The sequence below is a fragment of the Lissotriton vulgaris genome, chromosome 8, assembly GCF_964263255.1.
Source record: "Lissotriton vulgaris chromosome 8, aLisVul1.2, whole genome shotgun sequence".
Lineage (NCBI taxonomy): Eukaryota > Metazoa > Chordata > Amphibia > Caudata > Salamandridae > Lissotriton > Lissotriton vulgaris.
The window spans coordinates 1111661066-1111682641 of record NC_141696.1 but is presented as its reverse complement, the minus strand read 5'-3'; the positions used below and the strand labels follow the sequence as shown (position 1 = coordinate 1111682641).

Genomic DNA, 21576 nt, shown 5'->3' with positions numbered 1-21576 from the left:
TCATTACTGACAGACACTCATTGCCAAAAATAAATGATATGATCACCCTTTTGGAAGAAGCTCAATCCTCTCTACCAAGATCTGAGAAATGTCTACAACCAAATTGAACTAGCTGATGAATTAAGAAGTCTCACTGCTTTCATAAATCCCTTAGGCTTGTTTCAATACAAAAGGATGCCACTTAGTCTTGTGTCTGAAGTATCTGTATTCCACCTATTATAGAATAAGGATAACTGTGCAAAATGCTTCCTGGGTGCCATTTTAGCTTCTACAAAATGATACTGCAAAGCAATAAAACAGCCTACATGAAGTTTGCTCCATGTTTTCTAAAAAAGGTCTGGTTCTATGTGCTGAGAAGTGCAACTTTCTCAACACCAAAGTTGAGTATTTGGGACTATCAATATCGGCAAAAGGAGAAGTTTCCAATGATTCATTAGTCCAAGCAATCAAACATGCTCCTGCGCCCCACAAACAAAGCTAATGTCCTCTGCAAGACTCCAGTATTACAGCATAATTGAGAAGAGCGTTGTCACGGTCATGAAGCTTCTGCATAAACTCTTAGGCAAAGGGGAGGAATTTCGGCGAAATCGGGAAGCATCAGCAATAGATCTCTGTGCTATTACTGTTGACAACAGTTCATATGGATTGAAAGATTAATTAAATGACCACGGAGTGAAAATCTTGCGTGGCAGCATTCAGAGGCAGGGCAACAACAGCACACCATCCTAATGATAGACGCCGCCCGCACCCTAGTACTATTACCGGCCCACACAGATGGAAGCCAGAAGTGGGTATCAAATAATAACTTACCTGTAGGTCCAGTCACCCTCTGTGGTACAATACAGCATTAACAAAAGAAGCAATGTCAGGTCATTAGGGTCTTCAGGATCAGAGTAACATTATTCGCCATACAGCAGGGTGTGGCAGAGGCCACATAACATCAAGGCGCTTATTGCGTTCTTTAGAGGCTATCATGAAGTTAGAGGACTTACCAATGGAGGTTACTGCCAGCCCCATTTCCTGCTGGCTCTCTAAGCCTTAAAGACGAATATGGGGAAAAGTCAGGGATGGGGGCCCATGATGCTTCAGCTTAGTCTCAACGGTTTTTTGAGATAGCCAGAGAGCCTTAGAAAACACCCAGGGTGTGTTAATGCCCTCCTATTATCTGACCTTCATTGTGTCCATCACTATTCTACCCTTCTCCATCCTATTTCCCACATTTTTTCATTGCCTTATGTTACACCCTCTCTTAATCATGATATTTTCTCCCTTAGGTATCCCTCTTTTTAATTATATATATTTGTTTATTTACATGCATGTTTTAAATAGGCAAGTGAAGTAGTGTGGCTCACTGGTTAGAGGCGGCAGACCCGAGAGCAGAGGACGGCCCGGGACCAGGGTTCGATTCCCGGCGCGGCAGGTTTCTGGACCAGGGTCAGCGGACTCGATAATTCTCTCGCCTCGGTGCCCACTCTGATCAGCGATCACACTCGGCAACTCTGGGCATTAGCTTGCCTCATCTTCACTAACGGCCCCACCTGACCGCCGGGGATGCCTGGTCTCACCCTGAAGATACCCATTAAGGGACCATCTCTCAGGGAAGCCAGGAAGGGTTCCGCAGCGGTCGAAGCGCCTTGGGACCCTTCGGGTAAGTAGTGCGCTATATAAATGCCTAAACATTTACATTTACAAATATGAATACACAATAATTAATGTTATTGACGGCAAAATAATGGAGTCTGCTTGAATATATTCTTGTTTTTTCTGTGCATTTTGAATTCTCTTTAAGTAATTGCTATTAAATAATGAAAAAGGCTTCATAGAAATGTAATCTTGAGTTCTCACTTTTTGTTTTTTAAATGAGGAAGGTTTCACAAAATGTAAGTTAAGCAAAAGGTTTGAAGCGCTTCACCACTAATTGTTTACTTTGAAAATGTTCAAAAATCTTTAGACACATGTCTTCCTGTCCCATGACCTACTCCATGACATGGTGGATGCTGGGATGTCGGACATATCCATCTCGGACCATGCTCATGTGGAGTTGCTTCTCAGGGACCCGCGGGACCGGCCCCCCAGAGAACGGAAATGGCATTTACCCCCGCACCTCCTTAGAGATGCAGCATCTGTTGAGGACATCCGCGCAGCCATTACCTCCTATTTTGAGTTAAACGACCTACCAGAGGCGCCCTTTCCGGTGGTCTGGGACGCCTTTAAGGCAACGACACAGGGCCACATTACGTCCCTCGCGATTGCGAGGGCACGAGAGAGGAGGGTGGTGGAAGACGACTTGGTGAGGGACTTGAAAGAGGCGGAGACGCGGGATCAGGAAGGATCCACCTTGAGGACGCGGAGACGCCTGGCACATATTCGGGGCCAGCTGCGGCTGCTGCGTGCGAACAGAGCTGAGGGCTCCCTTTTGGCTCTGAAGCAACTGCACTTTGACGGAGGGGATAAGGTGGGGAAACTATTGGCGAGACGGCTGAGGGTCAAAGCGGCCAGATCCCACATAGCGAACGTGATGCTCCCCGATGGGTCTCGAGCGACGGCGGCAGGGGACAAGCTGAGAGCGTTTCGGGACTATTACGCCTCACTCTACACGGCGGACCCACCTGCCCCCGCCGTGTCGGAGGCAGTGTTGGAGCACTATAGCGGGACGCGGCTGCACCCCCTTACGGCTGACTGTTTGGAGGAGCCGTTAACGCTGGATGAGGTGACCTCGGCTATTAAAGAACTAAATTTGGGGAAGACACCGGGCCCTGATGGCTTGCCGCTCTCATTCTATCGCCTATTCCAATCTCAGCTGAGTCCATACCTCCTCAGACTCTTTGCCTCTTTCGATGGCGGTCAGGGCCCTCCCCGGACATGGGGATGGCGGAAATAGCTTTAATCCCAAAGCCTGGGAAAGACCCTGCGCTCTGCTCGTCGTATTGCCCGGCTGCGCTGCTCAATACTGACTTTAAAATATACACCAAGGTGCTGGCCATGCGATTGGATCCCCACATGCCTGACCTCCTAGATCCGGATCAGGTGGGCTTCATTCATGACCGCCAAGGGGCCGATAACGTGCGGAAAGTTGCACATTTGGTGGGGAAGGCGCGCCATTGGCGTATCCCGGCGTGCCTCCTCTCGTTGGACGCTGAGAAAGCATTCGACCGCGTGGACTGGTCATTCCTCCGAGCGGTCCTTTGTAAGATAGGGCTTGGTCCACTGATGGTTGCCAGGATCATGGCACCTTATGCTGCGCCAAAGGCTAGGATCCGCGTGAATGGGAGGTTGACAGACCCGATCGACATCGGGAGAGGGACTAGACAGGGTTGCCCTCTCTCGCCCCTACTGTTCACATTGGCGGTTGAACCTCTGGCAGATATGATCAGGCGAGACCCGGGCATCCACGGCATTACGATGGGGGGGACAAGTGAATAAAGTGGCGTTGTACGCTGACGATCTCATCCTTACCCTTACGGAGCCCCGACAGTCCTTACCAGCGCTCCATGCAGCGCTCTGCTCCTTTGATGGTATTTTAATGTAAGCAGACGATCAAATATTGGACATAAGTAGCTGGATCCTTTATACTGACTGTGTATATATTGTATATGTTTTTGTAGATTCCATGTGCAACGTTTAGTCCTGAGGATGGTCTCGGTGAAAAGCATACAATAGAGACCGAAACGTCGACGCATATACACCGTTTGGTTCATAATTATCCAAACAAGGATTTGTATATATTATATTGATGGATTAGCTGACTGCATGTACAGGAGCACCCTATGTATATATCTGTATATTACATACTGTACCAACGGTGTACCACACTACAGGAAATGTACAGGAAATTGTAGTGTTGTTTGTGTTGCCTATCATTTGAACTCCTAGAATCTTGTAAAAAATTTAAAAGATCATTTTCTAAACAATATATAAAAAATTTGGGAGATACCATGTTTCTTTTGTTTTCTTTTGAAGTAAAGTACTTGTATAAGACTTAATAGAAATTATTGAGATATTGGAAATAATTCCTCAAGGAGCCTTCTTCTATTTAACTTAAATTACCCAGTTCCTTGGGGACTAGTGGGTTGTCCTGTTTCTATTGAACTGCTCCTTTGAGGGCGCCTCCGGCCTGAAAATCAACCACAATAAATCGTGGGCACTTTATTTATTTTTATATTTTTTTTTATGTGCTTCTATAGCGCCTGACTAAAACCCCGAAGGGATATCTCTGCGCTGGTGTTGAATAAGGAAATTTGTCCCATGCCTGGTCATAAACAGAGATAGTGAATCAGAAGCTGATTAATTGGTAGTGAAAAGGTGGGTCTTAAGGATTTTGCGAAAGGATAAATGGTTAGTGATGAGTTTAAGTTGAAGGGGAAGGGAGTTCCAAAGGACGGGTCCTGTGTGTGCCAAAGCACGACCTCCCTGACGAGATTTTTTTATTTTAGGGACCTGTAGTAAGTGAAGATTACTCGATCGAAGTGATCGGCCTGGCACATAGGGTAAAAAAGCTTTAGTCAAATATTTGGGGCCCTTTCCTATCAAGCACCTATGAATGGTACATAGGATTTTGAACTTAGTGCGTTGCCGCACTGGCAGCCAGTGAAGTTTAGCTAGTAGAGGGCGGGAGGGAGTTCTAGATGGAACATTGAGAACTAACCTCGCCGCCGTGTTTTGGACTACTTGTAATTTGTTTAATTGGCCTTCATTAGCTGACAGAAGAAGGCCATTGCAGTAGTCCAATCTACTGATCACTAGTGCCTGAACTAGGGTTTTCCTGTGACCATCGGGTATATAGGGGAACACCCTTTTCAATAGTCCGATGGCACTAAAGCAGGTGCCCGCAACTTGGTTGACATGATGTTTAAAGGTCAAGGCTTGGTCAAATAACACCCCCAAGTTTTTGACAGTCTGCTTTGGGACAGGAACTGGTCCTAATTCTGTGGGCCACCACTCTCCGGACCATAGTGTTGCTGCCTCCCCAAACAATAACACTTCTGTTTTGCCCACGTTGCATTGTAGGCAGTTCTCAGCCATCCAGCATGACACAGCCCTCATGCCTTCTGCAAAGGATTTTTGCAGGGCAGGTGTGAAAGTTTTAAAGGGGAACAGCAGCTGGGTGTCATCAGCGTAGGATATTGGGGTAAACCCATATGGCCTCACCAAGTCGGCCAGGGGGGCCACATACACATTAAATAATGTTGGGCTAAGGCATGAGCCCTGTGGCACACCCCTGGTGAGCTCCCTAGAGATGGATTTATGGGAGCCCAGCCTGACTTCTTGAGAGCGGCAGGAAAGGAAGCTTTCAACCCACGACAGGGCCGTCCCTCCCAGCCCTACACCCCTCAGACGGTCGAGAAGCACTTCATGAGACACCGTATCGAAAGCAGCAGACAAATCCAACAGCACCAGAATCATAGACCCCCCACTATCCGGTGTCAACCTGATGTTATTGGTCACTTCTAGTAGGGCCGATTCGGTGCTGTGGTTTGGCCTGAACCCGGATTGAGAGGGGTCCAGGCCTTCTGCTGCTTCAAGGTGATACTTAACCTTACGATCCCCCCAGCCGATGTCCCCTCGCTGGAACAGTTATGCCCCTATCGCTGGACGGCTCGCCATATTCGATACCTCGGCCTATCCCTAACCCCCTCCCTGGAAGATTGGTCGGCACTCAACTGGGCAGATTGCCGCAAATCCATCCTTGAGGACTTGCAACGCTGGAAACCACTTATCCCCTCATGGCTGGGAAGGCTAAACGCATTAAAATGTCTATCCTGCCTAAACTCCTTTATCTGTTCCAATGCCTTCCCACACCTATCCCCTTGCCGAACATCCGAGCCCTGCAAAAAGACTGCACTAAATTCATATGGGGAGGTAAGAGACCCCGCTTCTCTCAGGCACTTCTTATGGCCCGCGAGATCGCGGAGGGCTTGCGTGCCCTAACCTGGTGGATTGTTACTGGGCCGCTCACTTGCGCTTTGTGATTGAATGGGGCACCAGGCGGAGTGAGAAGGGGTGGCTCCATATGGACCGGGCGGTCACGGGCCGCACCATCTGGAATCTGGCCTAGACTCATAAAGCGGGACGATCCTCTCGTGCATATTTGGCGGTGCCCACGAAAACAGTTCTGAATGTGTGGGACAAGACAGCGGTACGGAGAGGTCTTACGACCCTCCCCTCGCCGCACACCCCTATTGAAGACAACCCGTGGTTTCCTCCGGCTAACCGCACTACTGCCTTTCGTACATGGACGCAAGGCGACTGTAGAGTCCTTACAGATCTATTTGATGGAGGCACCCTTAAGACTTTTGCCCATTGTCGAGAGGAATTCCGTCTCCCGCCGGAGGCCGAGTTGCAATTTCTCCAATTGCGTCATTGGGCCTTGTCGGACGAGATATACCCAGGGGCCACCAGGGCCTTTACCCCGTTTGAGCATCTTGCCCGCTCCTGCACCGACACGAAGGGCCTAATCTCTAAGATCTATCGAATTCTGCAGCACCCCCAAACTCCCCCCTCGCAGCCGTATCAGAAAAAATGGCATGCGACGCTGGGTGAGGATATTACGCCGACGCAGTGGGCCCGCCTCTGGGGAGATATCCCCAAAGTATACTGCAGCAAGAAAACGCGTACAAAGTAATGACACAATGGTACTACACACCACAGCGCTTACACAGAATGTTCTCCTCTTCCTCTCCCGGTTGTTGGAGGTGCCATAACAGGCCTGGGGACTTCCTGCACATATGGTGGACCTGCCCCCTGATCGCTATCTTCTGGAAAGAGGTACTGAGCCACATAAGGGGGGTTCTGGGGTTCCCCTTGCCCGATGCCGCTAGTACAGTGTTGCTGGGAATCAAACCTGCCAATTTGCTTGCCCTGACCCGTAATGAATGGAGTATATCGTTGCAAATGCTGGGTGCCGCCAGACAACTTATTGCCCTGTACTGGAAAAAAGCGGAGACTCCTCCCCTTGCTGCATGGTTTGGGAGACTCTGGCAGGTCATCACTATGGAGATGATCTCAGCGAGACTACAGTCCCGCACTACACGCTTTGAGAAAGTCTGGCAGCCCCTGGTGACTTATCTGTGCAAAAGCGAACATGCTAGAAGCATGCCCCCCAAGCTGCGAGCGCTGCGTTTAGTGGATGATGCTGTGATCCCCTTTACCCCCCGTAGCACCCTGAGATAATGGCCTGCGGGTCCGACATGGAGTTGCGGAAGCGTGCCCCGAAGACTGCCCCTCCTCGGGTCCTCTCACTCCCCCTATCTTGGCTACCTTTTTCCCACCTTTCTCTCTGCTATCCCTGGACACTGTCTCTATTTCCTCTGTTGCCTTCTTCTAGGTCTCTGGTTGTGTGTTGGACTGTTATGGTCTGATGTTTGTTTTATGTTTGGCCCACTAGTTGCTGCCCGACCTTCAGGGCTGAACCTAACGCGTGGTGACAATTGGGCGTGGTTGACTGCACAAAATGCCCTTTCACATGGCCGCCTGAGTGGGTTGCAAGCAGGACACTGAATGTGTGACTGACGGAATTGCAGGTCCTGCAAGCACAAAAAGCTATTGTACATCAAGTTGTGTGCCGCGGCCGGCCCCCTGGAGGTTGTAGGCTTAACGCTGTGTGAAGGTCACCATTTCATGTGCGTACCCCCGTCTGGGGGGTTAATAAAACAGATGTTGTAAAAAAAAAAATCTTTAGATAGAATGTATAAACTAGAACAGAGTGTTATTAGATAGAGAGGGACTTTGTGCCAGGGATACGAGACTGAGGTTCATACAGAGCCATAATCATCTTCTAGTATTGTAGACTATGGGTGCCTGCAAAAAGCTGTCCCGTTCTACACAAAGGTCTGTACCTCGAGCATACGAGACTTTTTGAGGTGATCAAGTAGATCTTCTATCTAATGCTACTGACTTATGTCATAACTAGCTAACAATGCTACAGTGGTCCTAAGTTCCATACTGTAAGATGCGTTGTATGTGACCTTTAAACCTTCAGTCTCCAATAACCTGCACAGTCACCAGCTTTTGGTCCTGACGTTACCCCCAGTCATCTAACCCCTTTCTAGTCAGTGTAAAGGAAAGACTACTTACTCAGCCACTCCAATGCCTTTACTCCTTCTACTCATTCATATTCCTAACTATTGAGAATGATCGTCAAGGCTGCTTCAAAAACCTGTTCAAATGAAATATGAACACATAATCCCTAACGGCATATGTGTCCTTTCCTTTCTGAGTGGTCGACCACACTGCAGTCTCTTATCAAATGATGAAATAGTCAGAGAAGTATAATGGTCATTGATAACAGGAAAGTCTGTGGACCAAGTGTTCAAGAGATACCAAGTAAGTACAGAATCCTTATTCACTCATATTGCCAGTTCTAATAGCAACTAAGCGGGAAGAATTATCCTGCAAAAGACTATGAAAGGTTGTGAATGCATAGCAGTATGCCAGACCTCAATCTTGCATTTGCGCCCCATTACTGAAACGTACAGTCAGCCTGAGCACAGAGGAAATTAGCTTAGACATCAAGTGGTAGGAGTGACCATCGGAAGTTAAAGCATTGGGAAGTGCAGGAAATGATCCAGCAAGTGCAGAATGGTGCTTGCCTTGGAAAAACGACCCTAAGTAATACATACGAGCAGGTGAAAGGTCAATAATTGCCTCCGCTCAACTAGCACATGGTCAAATAAAGAGAAATCATTGAGCATGTTTAGAATAACAGATGGATGGCTTTGTCCTTTTGAAAAACTATGAATGGTTTAGAAACTGAAAGGCTCAGGAGCTCCCCAACCTGCCAAACTAGGAAGGTTCTAAATCAAAAACTGTATAACAGCACGAAATCATGAGCCCATATGAGTGATTTGTCAATATGAACAAAATAGTAATAAGATTTGTAGCAACCATTTGAATGACTCTTGTCAAGAATACGGTCTATAGATTTCTCATGTCTGTGGATTCTTTACATCGTAATAGCTTTGTGAACACCCTGAAAAAGAGCTATTGCATTTCTTATATAGCGCCAGAATCGACCCCCGAAGGGGTATCTCCGCGCTTGCCTTGGGAACCCGTCCTGGTTTTTCCCTGTGAGATAGCCCCTACAGAGCATCCCCAAGGTGAAAGCCAGGCATCCCGCCGCAGGGGGGCCGTTGTGGAGATTAAGCAAGCTTAATGCCCAGAGTTGCATAGTGTGAACCCATGATTAGGTCAGGCACCGAAGCGAGAATTATCGAGTCCGTGGACATTTTAGCTCAACACCCTGCCGCGTCGGGAATCGAACCCTGGTCCCGGTCTGACCTCTGCTTCAGGGTCTGCCTGCTCTAACCAGTGAGCCACACTTCTCCAGCTATAGTTATGTTATGTTATTGTATCTTATATAGCGCACAGCTGCCCCAGCGTAGGGGCGTCCCGGCGCTTACAGCTACCAAGTATAACACACACAACAACCTGAAATCGTTTTTAGCTGCCATAACACTGTGAACTAAGCTAAAGGAAAAAGAAAAGTGTTAACAGCTTTCCTAAAGGCGAGTAGACAGTCTGAGCCGCGAATCAGATCAGGCAAAGAATTCCACAGCCTAGCTGCCAGGTAACGGAAGGACCGGCCTCCCGCACGGCAGCGCTTAACCCATGGGTCAACAACCAGCTGCTGCCCCGCCGAGCGCAGCCTGCGGGAGGGAACATAAGGAGTAAGCAAGATATTTAACAAGTTGGGGCTAGCAAGTTTTACTATCTTAAAAGATAGGCACAGTGCCTTAAATTGAATACGCTTCTCCATAGGAAGCCAATGCAGCCTCTGGATGGTACCAGCAGCAAAACAGAATCGTGGGAGACCTACCAGGGCTCTGGCTGCGGCATTTTGGACACGTTGCATCCGGAGTATTTCAGCCTGGTCTGCCCCAAGTAGAAGGATTGATCAGTAATAGCCATATAATCCATCATCAAAAAGTAAACAAACAACAGCTTTAATGAGATATGCAGCATCTTACACATTAAGTAGATTTGGAAGACTATACTATCTGCATGCAATATCTTCAGCCTGGATGAAGGATGTTTAGACTGCATAAAGCGCCTTCCTTCAGACGAATGTTACAGGCTAGTAGATTAAGGGAATGGTAGAAAATGTACTCTACCACCTTAAATAAAGGATCAAAGAATAAAGGAGGTTAATGGACTTTCATTCTGAAGAGATCAAAATAAATCCTACTCAATGTTTCCTTAGCAATATTTCAAATACCTTCACGGAGGACCAGCCTTGGCAGTTGTAGTGGTAAGTGTGCATCGCGCGATGCTTTATTGTTCTTTATTGTTCACACAACATGTGCATGTTATGTAGGTTATGTACCATGCTCATTGTTGACATTTAAATATGTGCTCACGCACGCTTGGTGGGTCCATTCAGTGGAGGTTCTAGCGATGACTGGTAGTCACCATTGGGACTTGCCGCTGGAAGGACGCTCCTTGTGCTGGGTGGAGTTGTACTACAATAAACTCCTACTTACAATCTTACTGGATTGCCTGGACCTTCAATCCTTTCTACATTTGGCGACGATCGGGGAAACTCCACCCATACCCGCGCAGAGGATTGTATATTTTTTCCACATCCTTCGTCATCCTATAAAGGCTTACCATCTCCATGAATTCGGTCGCTTTCGGCGTTTCCTTCCCGAATGCTCCGGTAGGATTTGGACATCGCTTTTCTTCAAAGGTTTGACCCGGAAAAGGTACGTGGATATTTAACTGTTAAAGTCCTCCATTGGCCCTCCTTTTCTTCATTGTGTGAGGCGCTTTGTTATTGGCTGCAAGCGTCAAGCTCATTTTGTCCGCCTGTGACTGTCTTTGAAGATTATTTGAGGAACCAATCACTTCTACCTGAATCTTTTGGGTATGCTGATTCGCTAGCGTCTTCAGCGCCACTTCTGTTTGAAGTCGATCTGGATACATTGTGTCTTTTGGAGCCAATGATTGACAGCGCGTTTCGTTCGACTACCAGTGACGCGCACGCTTATTTATTCTTGGTTTAAGAAGAGATTTATTGCGCGCAGATAAGCTCAACAGCGACGCACACGCTTTGAAGTATTTACATTATTTTGATTCATCATACAAGGCATCTCGCTCTTCAACAGCGATGCGCACGGTTTATTAACTGTGCCACAGTTGATTCTTCATCTAGTTTTCAACATTCAGCACTTCATTTCAATCATCGTGTGGTCAAATTCAACAACAGCGACACACACACTTAACTTACTTGTACCATTAATTTATTTGCTAGCATTTTCCATGCTCTTTTACTACAAGTATTCATTAATTATTACTTCTACCTGAATCTTTTGGGTATGCTGATTCGCTAGCGTCTTCAGCGCCACTTCTGTTTGAAGTCGATCTGGATACATTGTGTCTTTTGGAGCCAATGATTGACAGCGCGTTTCGTTCGACTACCAGTGACGCGCACGCTTATTTATTCTTGGTTTAAGAAGAGATTTATTGCGCGCAGATAAGCTCAACAGCGACGCACACGCTTTGAAGTATTTACATTATTTTGATTCATCATACAAGGCATCTCGCTCTTCAACAGCGAGGCGCACGGTTTATTAACTGTGCCACAGTTGATTCTTCGTCTAGTTTTCAACATTCAGCACTTCATTTCAATCATCGTGTGGTCAAATTCAACAACAGCGACACACACACTTAACTTACTTGTACCATTAATTTATTTGCTAGCATTTTCCATGCTGTTTTACTACAAGTATTCATTAATTATTTAAGTGTGTTACCGTGATTTTATTACAATAATGGCTAATTTACAACTGCAACAGGTTACTCAACCATCTCCTTTTTAAAGCAAGCCTGGAAGCCCAGAAATTATCTGGTCAGAATGGTTTAGGCTCTTTGAAAACCACTTAGTTGCTAATGACTCTGCTGCTTAGGCTCCTGCTCGCAAATCTGCAATACTTTTTGGATGCCTAGGCCAAGCTGCACAAAGAATTTTCCATAGTATTGTTCTGCTTCCTCCGCCGGCATCTCATGCAGGTGATGGGCAGTGGAATGTTTACTTTGAAGCTGTTGCTCGCCTTAAAAAACAGTTTTCAGAGGAACAAAACATTATGTTCGAACGTCATCATTTTTCTTCTAGGAAACAGAAAGAGGAGGAGAAAGTTGAAGAGTACATTTCTGCACTCAGAGTTTTGTCAACAACATGTGATTTTGGACAGTTATCTGATAATTATATTAGAGATCAGTTTGTCTTTAATTGCGCTTCACGAAAAATTAAAGAGAGGATTTTAGGATGCAAAAATCCTTCTCTTTCAGAGGTAATTGATCTAGCCTTAAGCTTATGCATTGAGCGTTCCACTCTCTCTAGTAAAGTTATTCAGAATTATTCTAAAAGTGGAATTAATATGATCTCATCATCAGATACTGAGTAAGACAATGCCATTTGTGCGGTAAATGTCAAGAGTAAAAATGTTAAAATTGGGAAAGTAAATAGTCAGCGTTTTGCTATAGATGCGATTCTAAAAACCACATTGGTAATTCCCCAATTTTTCCTGCCATTAACAAACAATGTGTTATTTGTAAAAATATTGGACATTTTCAAGGGGTATGCAGGAATACTAGATAGTCGGTTAATGTGAACTATGTTGATTCAGAGGTTGAAGCATGTAGCAATCCTCTTAACAACATAATAGTCACTGTAGATTGAGACGGTGAAATTGAATCCATAAAGGGTCCTTTATGTTCTGCTGTAATTGATGATGTTACTTTACAGGACATGGCTGACTTAGGATCACCAATTACGATCTTGAGGGACTCGATTTGTATGATTTATGGAAAAGGAACGTTGATCTTTTGAAGTCTGATGTAAACCCTAAAGCATTTAGGGAAAAAGACATAAACATGATTGGGTATTTCACCGGTTTAGTACAATGTCTTGGAAGGGAAACTATAACTAAAATTTACATTGCAGAGAAAGGTAAAAATGTAGTTGGATGGAAAGACCTTGCTCGCATGGGTTTGTATTTAGTTCCCGGGGACGAAAACCCAATTAAGGTGAGGGAACTACCAGTGTGCAACATTGAATGTAGCATGTCTGATTCAGATTCTAAAATTATAAAGCAGATTATTTCTCAATTCAAGCCAGTGGTCAGTGACACTGTAGGCAGTGTTAAAGGTTTTGAACACCAGATCAGGTTAATCCCTGGGGACCAACATATTTCCCACAAAGTACGCACTGTTCCCTTAAGTGTGAGGAGTGAATTAAACGACACCTTAAAGAATTTGTGCGATCAAGGTATTATAGAACCTACCGATTCTTCACAGTGGGTGGCCCCCATCGTTGTCGCACGCAAAAAATCTGGCGAAATTAGGCTTTGCGCAGACTTGCGTGCGTTGAATAAGAATATTATCATAGACTGTCACCCCCTTCCTAAGATTCATGAGTTACTTGCAAACCTCGAAGGTGCTAAGTGGTTTTCGCTGATTGATTTAAGATCAGTGTACTACCAAGTTTCTTTAGCAAAAAATTCACAAGAATTAACAACTTTTATTACACCATTTGGGGCATACAAATTTTTACGGCTTCCATTTGGCTTAGCGTCGGCCGGAAGCGTCTTTCAGAAACTTATGGATTCACTTTTTCGTGAAGTTATGGGTGTTCAGGCTTATCTTGACAATATTTTGATTTTTGCAAAGTCTATTGAAGAACATAATACAATTTTAAAGCATGTTCTGTCAATTTTGATGTCGAGAAATATGACTGTACGTTCTGACAAGTGTAAGTTCGCAGTCCAAGAACTAGAATATTTGGGACACACAATTTCCAAGCAAGGGATCAAACCTAAATTTTCGATTATTAGAGCCATTGAGGATGCTAAACACCCCACTGATAAAGATTCTTTGCGATCTTTCTTAGGATTGGCCGATTATTAGCAAGGTTTGTTCCATCCTATGCTCAAGTAGTTGAACCGTTACGCATGCTATTAAGAAAAGATAATAGTTTCAACTGGTCTTCTGATCTCGACAAAATCTTCAGTGACGTTAAGAAAATGATTGCATCTGCTCAAGCTCTACATGTTTTCAGAGATGATTGTACATCTATTATAGCTGTAGATGCGAATATTTTAGGACTTGGTGCCGTGCTTACGCAAAGAGTAAAAGGTCAGGAACAAACTGTAGCTTTCGAGTCAAGGTCTCTCAAGTCCTTTGAGCGGCAATACTGTACAATTGAGAGAGAAGCATTGCATGCATATGGGCAGTTCAAAAATTTTAAATGCACATCTGAGGTCGAGAATTTGAACTGGTAACTGATCACAAATCTCTGATTTATATTTTTTAAACAAGGTTAATTCTTCTTGTATGTCAGCTAGATTGATGAGGTTAGTGTCCAAGCTACAGGAGTTTCATTTTGATGTGAAACATATTCAGGTCGAAAAGAATTTTCGTGCAGACTGCCTTTCAAGGTTGTCAATGATCAAAGACGATGAGGAGGACATTTCTACTGAGGATATTGAATGCGTTGCAGTTGTGGATGCTGTTTGTGTATATTGTTCTGTCTTATCAGAAAAAGATTGGAAGTCGGCTTGTGAGAAAGACCGTATTCTACAGAAAGTCATTGATAATTCTACCCATTGCTGGCCTGAACCTAGGTGCTTAGATGGTGATTTACGTAGATTCGCCAAATTTCTGAAGAACTTTCAGTAGAGAACGGTATTGTCCGGAGAAGAGGCAAGTTTGTTCCTCCATTTAATTTACGCACTTCAATTGTGAAGGAAGCACATCAGGGTCATCTAGGGGTCACTAAAACCATTATGAAAATAAAACAACACTACTGGTGGCCCTCATTAGACACTCCGGTAAGGAAGGTTGTTGATGATTGTCCGGAATGCCTTTTGTCGGCCAAGCACTGGCAAACCCTAAAAATGCCTTTACATCCTACTGAATTTCCATGTACTGCTTGGGAGAAAGTTGGTCTGGACTTTTATGGTCCTTATTCGGTTTTAAATCAAGAAAAGAAATATGTCATTTTATTGATCGATTATTATTCTAAGTGGATGTATCACGATTTTGTAAAAGCTGATACCGACTCAACAATCTCTTTCTTAAGGAAGATTTTCAATTTGGAAGGTTCCCCAAAAGTGATCATTACCGATAATGGTACCCATTTTGTATCTGAAAAGATGTGCATATTTCTAAGCGAGTTAGATATTTAACAACTTAAGGTCGCTTTATATTCTCCTTCATCTAATGGTTTGGTGGAGAGGAAATTAAGTGATCAAAGAGCGGATTCAAACTGCTTTGGCTTCTAACCTTAATGTTGAAGACTTCATTAAACAGAAAGTGTGGAGTTACAACACCGCACCGCGTTGTACCACCGGAATCTCACCTTTTACTTTGTTGAGGGGTAGGACAGCACATTCTGTATTATTCCCAACATGGTTACAAAATATTGCTGAGGAAAAGAAAATTGACTTGAAAGAAGTTTGTGAGAAAGTGAATGCCAAACAAACTCAAATGAAAGTTAATTTTGATAAAAAGCATAATTCTTTAATACGGATGTACTGGTTGGTGACTGGGTCCTAATTAAAAAGCCAAGCAAAATTTAAAAAGGGGAATCGAAATACCTTGACCCAGTTCAAGTCTTTAAAGTTAGCAAAGGAGCTGCTTTTATTGATAAAAAAGGTTGGTGGAACAAGCGACAACTTGTAAAAGTTTCCCCTAGACAAGTAGAGATTATGCAGAGTAGGCGAGGTGGTGCAACAGAGGATTCAGATTGGAGTCACTGGTTAGATGTTCCTGGTAAAGTTGAATCTCCACCTCAGACAACCTCTGTTTCTTCTTATGGTGGTTCAAATTTTCAAAATGTTTTTGCATGTTCTTCTCATGGACGGACAATTAAGGTCCCTAAAGAATTTGATGGTTTTGTCAGATATTAAGAATTTTATTTTTCCACCTTCCTCCATTATTTTTTATTGTTTGTTATATTTGTTTTATTTTATTTTTTTGTTCATTCCATTGTAAGGGGGAAGGTGGTGTAGTGGTAAGTGTGCATCGCGCAATGCTTTATTGTTCTTTATTGTTCACTCGACATGCGCATGTTATGTACCATGCTCATTGTTAATATTTAAAAATGTGCTCGCGCACGCTTGGTGGGTCCGTTCGTTGGAGGTTCTAGCGATGACTGGTAGTCACCGTTAGACTTGCAGCTGGAAGGACGCTCCTTGTGCTGGGTGGAGTTGTACTACAATAAACTCCTACTTACAATCTTACTGGATAGCCTGGACCTTCAATCCTTTCTTCAGCAGTTCAGGCTGGACTGTTCCCATGAGAAGTTAATAGCTAGGTCCAAACTGAGGTGGCATGGTGAACAAAAGAACGATGGGGTGGAGGGCTACGCCGAGCTACTGCCAGTGGTTAGACTTACTGCAAGTAGCCTCCCATCAGCTTTTGTGTGTTGCATTGGTGGAATGTGACAAATCCAAGAGCGGAAACATTTCAATACTTTATCTGAAATAGAAAAGCTCTCAGCGGTGGAGGTAACTGGATCCATATCAAGGTGGGAGCCCCGGACTAGAAGGAAGCAAAGAAATTCATATGAACATCCAGTATCTTCGGGGAGGCTTTTCAGAGGCTATGAATCCAATGGGGTGCTATTAGCTCGTCTTAATGAGGTCGGAGTGGAGGGGCAGGCCTACAATTGGTTATGTTCATTCCTTGCAGACAGGAGTTTCCAAGTTCATTGCCCCCCTTTCAAATCAACACCGTGGAGTTTAAAGCAGGGGGTTCCACAGGGCTCTATTTTGAGCCCTACATTGTTCAATCTCTATATGGAGCCTCTTGCGAGGATTGTGGAATCATACGCCGTGGAAATTGTATCCTATGCCGACGATACACAGTTGGTGATCACTTTATCGCAAAATCCCATTGAGGTGGCAGCCAATTTCTCCGCCTGTCCAACTGCTTTTGCTGGCTGGATGAATTATAATTGCCTCAGCCTCAACAGAAATAAAACAGAGTTGATAGTGATCGGCAAAAGGCCAACTATCTGGTCGTCGGCTTGGTGGCCCCCGGAACTAGGCCTCACACCCACCCCTTCCGTCCTTGTGAAGAACTTAGGTGTTCACCTGGATACTCTTCTCTCGTTTGAACAACACACTGGAATTATGTCAGGCAAATATTATAGCATTTTGAAATCCCTTCGAAAAGTCTTAGATCTTCTCCCCATTAAAGCAAGGAAAACCTTGATACACGCCTTAGTCACTCCTCACCTGGACTATGGGAATTCTCGGCTTATGGGTCTTAACAAAAAAGGAATTCACCAACTCCAATGTGTTCAAAATGCAGCAGCCAGACTCGTTCTTAATTTGCCCAGAAAAACATCAGGGAAACAAGCTTTGGCCACTCTTCATTGGCTACCTATACAGGAACGCCTCTTGTTTAAAATCATGTGTATAGCCCACCGCATTGCACAGGGCAAAGCCACTGTATATCTTCAAAATTTGCTGACCATCTACCATCCTAAACGCATTCTGAGGTCTCTTGGAAGTATGCAATTCCATGTCCCTCGTATTTATAAAGCGCGGATGGGAGGTCGCTCTTTTAGATATTTAGCTAGCAAACAGTGGAATACATTGCCTATTGAACTCCGGATGGAGCCTTCGGAAACAAGGTTCCACCAGAAACTTAACCCCTTCGCTGCTCATGACGAGCTCAGCTCGTCATGAGGCACGGTTGAGCTGTGCTTATGACGAGCTGAGCTCGTCATGAACAATGGGGAAACATCAAAGCTCAGCATAGGAGGGGAAAACTCAAAGCAGCCAAGGTGTTAAAACTCACCTTTTCCCGAGGAATTAAACTCTGGAGGTATGATATTCCTACTTCCACCTGTTGCTGATTGCTTGAAGCTCCGCTTTTCTTTTGGAATGCGCCCAGAGCGCGGGGACACACTGATAATAGTGTAACCATGCGCTTTACAAATGTTTTTTATTATTATTGTTACTGGTAGAGCAATGAGGCACCCACAGGCATCAGAGTGATTGCATGATGCCACAATATTTGCAGCACAGTGATGGCTTGATATCAGAACTGGCCCTGGAATTCTCTGGAAAGTTATGTGAGGAACTTGGATAGGACACCTGACTAAAAATTGAGGGAATAAGTAAGGAAGTTGTTAGAGAAAGTTCGGGACTAGAGTAAAGTGCTATTGTGTGCAGGTAGGTAACCTGGCAAAACACTGTGTGGTCTCTGTACTACATTACAGAACATCGGACATGGAGAAACGGACAACAAAATAAATACAGTGGTAATCTGAGAAAGATGGGTTATATGAACCAGACTGGACTACTGTCCTGGAATGACAAGGCTAGAACAAGGCTAAAAAGGAACAAAGGAAGGGTCTGACCAAAAGGTTTATACTTTGGAGATTCAGGACAATAATTCCCAGGATTGGCCTACAAAAAATCATTATGAAAAAAACTTCCAATAATTAATCTGTCAAATAGACCATGAGATAATGAAGAAGAAAGGTATTGTATTCTGTATGGTTGAATAAAGAATATTTTCAAAAGTGAATGTGTACAAATTCATCAAAATTCAGGAAAAGGTACTCAATATGTACGAGGAATCTAGAACACAGGGTACACTGCCGCCAGATCAGCGGATGGCTACTATTGTGGCGATACCGAAACCAGGTAAGCCCCCCAACGAATGCTCATCATATAGACCGATCTCCCTTTTGAACCCGGAGGCCAAAATTATTGCCAAGGTGTTGGCGAACAGGATCTTGCCGACTCTGTCCCACCTGATCCACCCGGACCAATCCGGATTCATGCCACACCGCAGCACTGCCTTAAATCTCCGCAGGGTACATGGAGTGTTGGCGCGAGTCCCACTACTGCAAGAACCGGCTGCCATCCTCTCCTTGGACGCCAAGATGGCGTTCGACATGGTGGAATGGAGCTATCTTTTTGCAGTGCTCGCACGTATGGGTTTTGGCCCGGTGTTCCTTTCCTGGATACGAATGCTATACAGGGACCCAGTGGCGCAGGTGACGGCCAATGGCCATATTTCAAGAACCTTTTCCCTAGGCAGAGGTACACGACAGGGCTGCCCGCTTTCGCCCCTACTCTTCGCATTAGTTTTAGAACCACTGGCGGTTACGATACGCACCACCCAACTCCTGAAAGGAATACAATGGACCCCGTTATGGGAGGACAGAGTATCCCTCTATGCAGACGACATGCTGATCTATCTTACAGACCTGGAAGAGAGTCTCCCTAACCTCCTGGCTCTCTGTACAGCTCATGGGCGAGTCTCGGGTTACACCATTAACTGGGCCAAATCCATCATTTTTGAACTGCGGGGGCCGCTCCCGCCTCTCCCGGACTCCTGCCCACTGGAACTGGCGCATACGTCATTTAAATACCTGGGGATTCATATCACCCGGACTGAGGCGGATTTCGCACGGCTCAACCTGCAACCTCCCTTGGCCCGGCTCCGAGGGGACGTGCGCCATTGGAGGGATCTCCCCCTAACGCTCCTTGGCCGTGCAGCGCTATTTAAAATGATGGCTCTGCCACGTTTCCTATATGTGCTGGAGAACGCCCCGTACTTGGTGCCGGATAGCTTCCTCCAGAAAATAACGGCGCAGATTTCGGGCCTGTTATGGGGCAACCAGCCAGCCCGCATTTCTCACGCCAAACTAAACAGGGGATGGTACGACGGGGGAATCGCCCTCCCAAACGTGCAGATGTACTACTGGGCGGCCCAGCTCAAAATCCTTAACCAGTGGATACATGCCCCGCAGGACGACCCAGCATTCAAGGCTGACAGGGCGCAACTGGGTACGAACAGTTTACTGGCCCCACTGTACCACCGTGGAGTGGCGGCAAACCTTAATGGGCCTACGAAACATACAGTCCGCATATGGTACAAGGCGCAGGCAAAGTTGAAGTGGGATGGCATCATTACGAAACTTACGCCCCTGTGGGACGCGAAGGCGTTGGGCCATTTGCGGCGCTCTAAGGGCTTCACACAATGGGATAGCATCGGCATCTCCACGGTGGGGGACATGTGGACGAGGGAAGGAGTGATCTCCTTTGCCACTCTGCAAGAACAATACGAGTTGGGGAACACAGAGCTCTATAGATACATCCAGGTCCGACATGCACTGCAGGCAGCGATCCCACCCGACACATCCCTGCCCGAATCCTCCCCTCTGGAGGATCGTCTGCTTACTGACTTCATGCAAGAGGGGGCGACATCGCTGACATACCGCAAACTGATTAACAATTTGCCTGATCCACTGGGGAAACTGAAGGACAAATGGATAGTGGAAGTGGGTGACCTGGATGAAACTGACTGGAACGCAGCCATGGCATCCCCACGTGAAGCAGGCATATCGTCTAAATTTCGCCTAGTGCAGCTGAAAATCCTACACAGAATCTACTACACCCGTACACTGCTTCACAAACTGCACAGGGCGGATCGTCCATATTGCCTTAGGGGCTGCGGGGCAGAAGGGACCTTCATTCACACGGTGTGGGAATGTCCACTGATTGTCGGTTACTGGCAACGGGTAGTGCGCACAATGGCTCAGACGCTTCACACCACCCTCGCTCTAGACTCACGGCTCTGCCTACTAAACATCTGGGAGCCGACTGACCTCACCTTTTATGCAAGGACCTGGGTCACAGTGGGGATGGTGACAGCGAAACGGGACATAGCACAGAAGTGGGGATCGGCTGATCTCCCCACGCTGCCCCAATGGCTCCGCAACATGGACATGCTTATGTTGACTGAAAGGGCGGTGTACAAATTGAGGGGTAACCCACGTAAATGGAATGGGGTGTGGAAACCCTGGAACTCCTATAGAGGGGATATCTGCGAACCACTGGAAGAGGATGACATCGAAGGATCTGAGAGTGACGAGGAGCATTGATGGGGTGTATAAATGTATATAGGGCGTGTGCAATGGAACAGGGTGGGACCTGCCCTGGGAGGTAGTAAGGGTGGGTGTGGGAATTAGGGGGCTTTGATACAATGCACTGCTCTCTTTGCAGATGGACTGTGCTACGAGTGCCGAAAGCTACTACTTCAAGTACGTGCCGGACTAAGTGTGCTGTTTTTCCTGTTTTATGTTTGTTGTAAGATAAAAAAGGCAAGACTCAAACGAATAGTAGCCAACAAAACACAAAATCGCAAACTGTATTTCTACGACACATGTGGATCCCTATTCATCACATCGCCGATAAGGCCTGAAATGCTTTGCACTAACGTGGATGATGTACGTTTTGTCATTACTGTATACTGTGTTACTTCATTCACCTAGTACGTAATGTGTGATCACGCGATGGATGAAGCTGTACATACTATCTTTGCACCAAAAATTAAAATTAAAAAAAAAAAAAATTCAGGAAAAGGAATTTAAAAAAATCTATTTCAATCATTCACACAATCAGGTAAAGTCTATAGTTCATAGACCCAGACCATCAAATCAATCTATAGCTGATGTTTTTGGAATTCAACCCTTGTTATCTTTTCACTGATGTTGAAGATAATATTGAAAGAGTTTGAATGAGTTTAGAACAGAAGGGGTCACCAGCCTGG

General features: G+C 45.5%; 1 protein-coding gene across 2 annotated transcripts in view; it reads right to left on the bottom strand.

Annotated features, from left to right (window-relative positions):
- Nucleotides 1-21576, bottom strand: part of WBP4 (WW domain binding protein 4) — a 338813-nt gene that overhangs the window by 25596 nt on the left and 291641 nt on the right. The gene's annotated exons all lie outside the window — the stretch shown is intronic.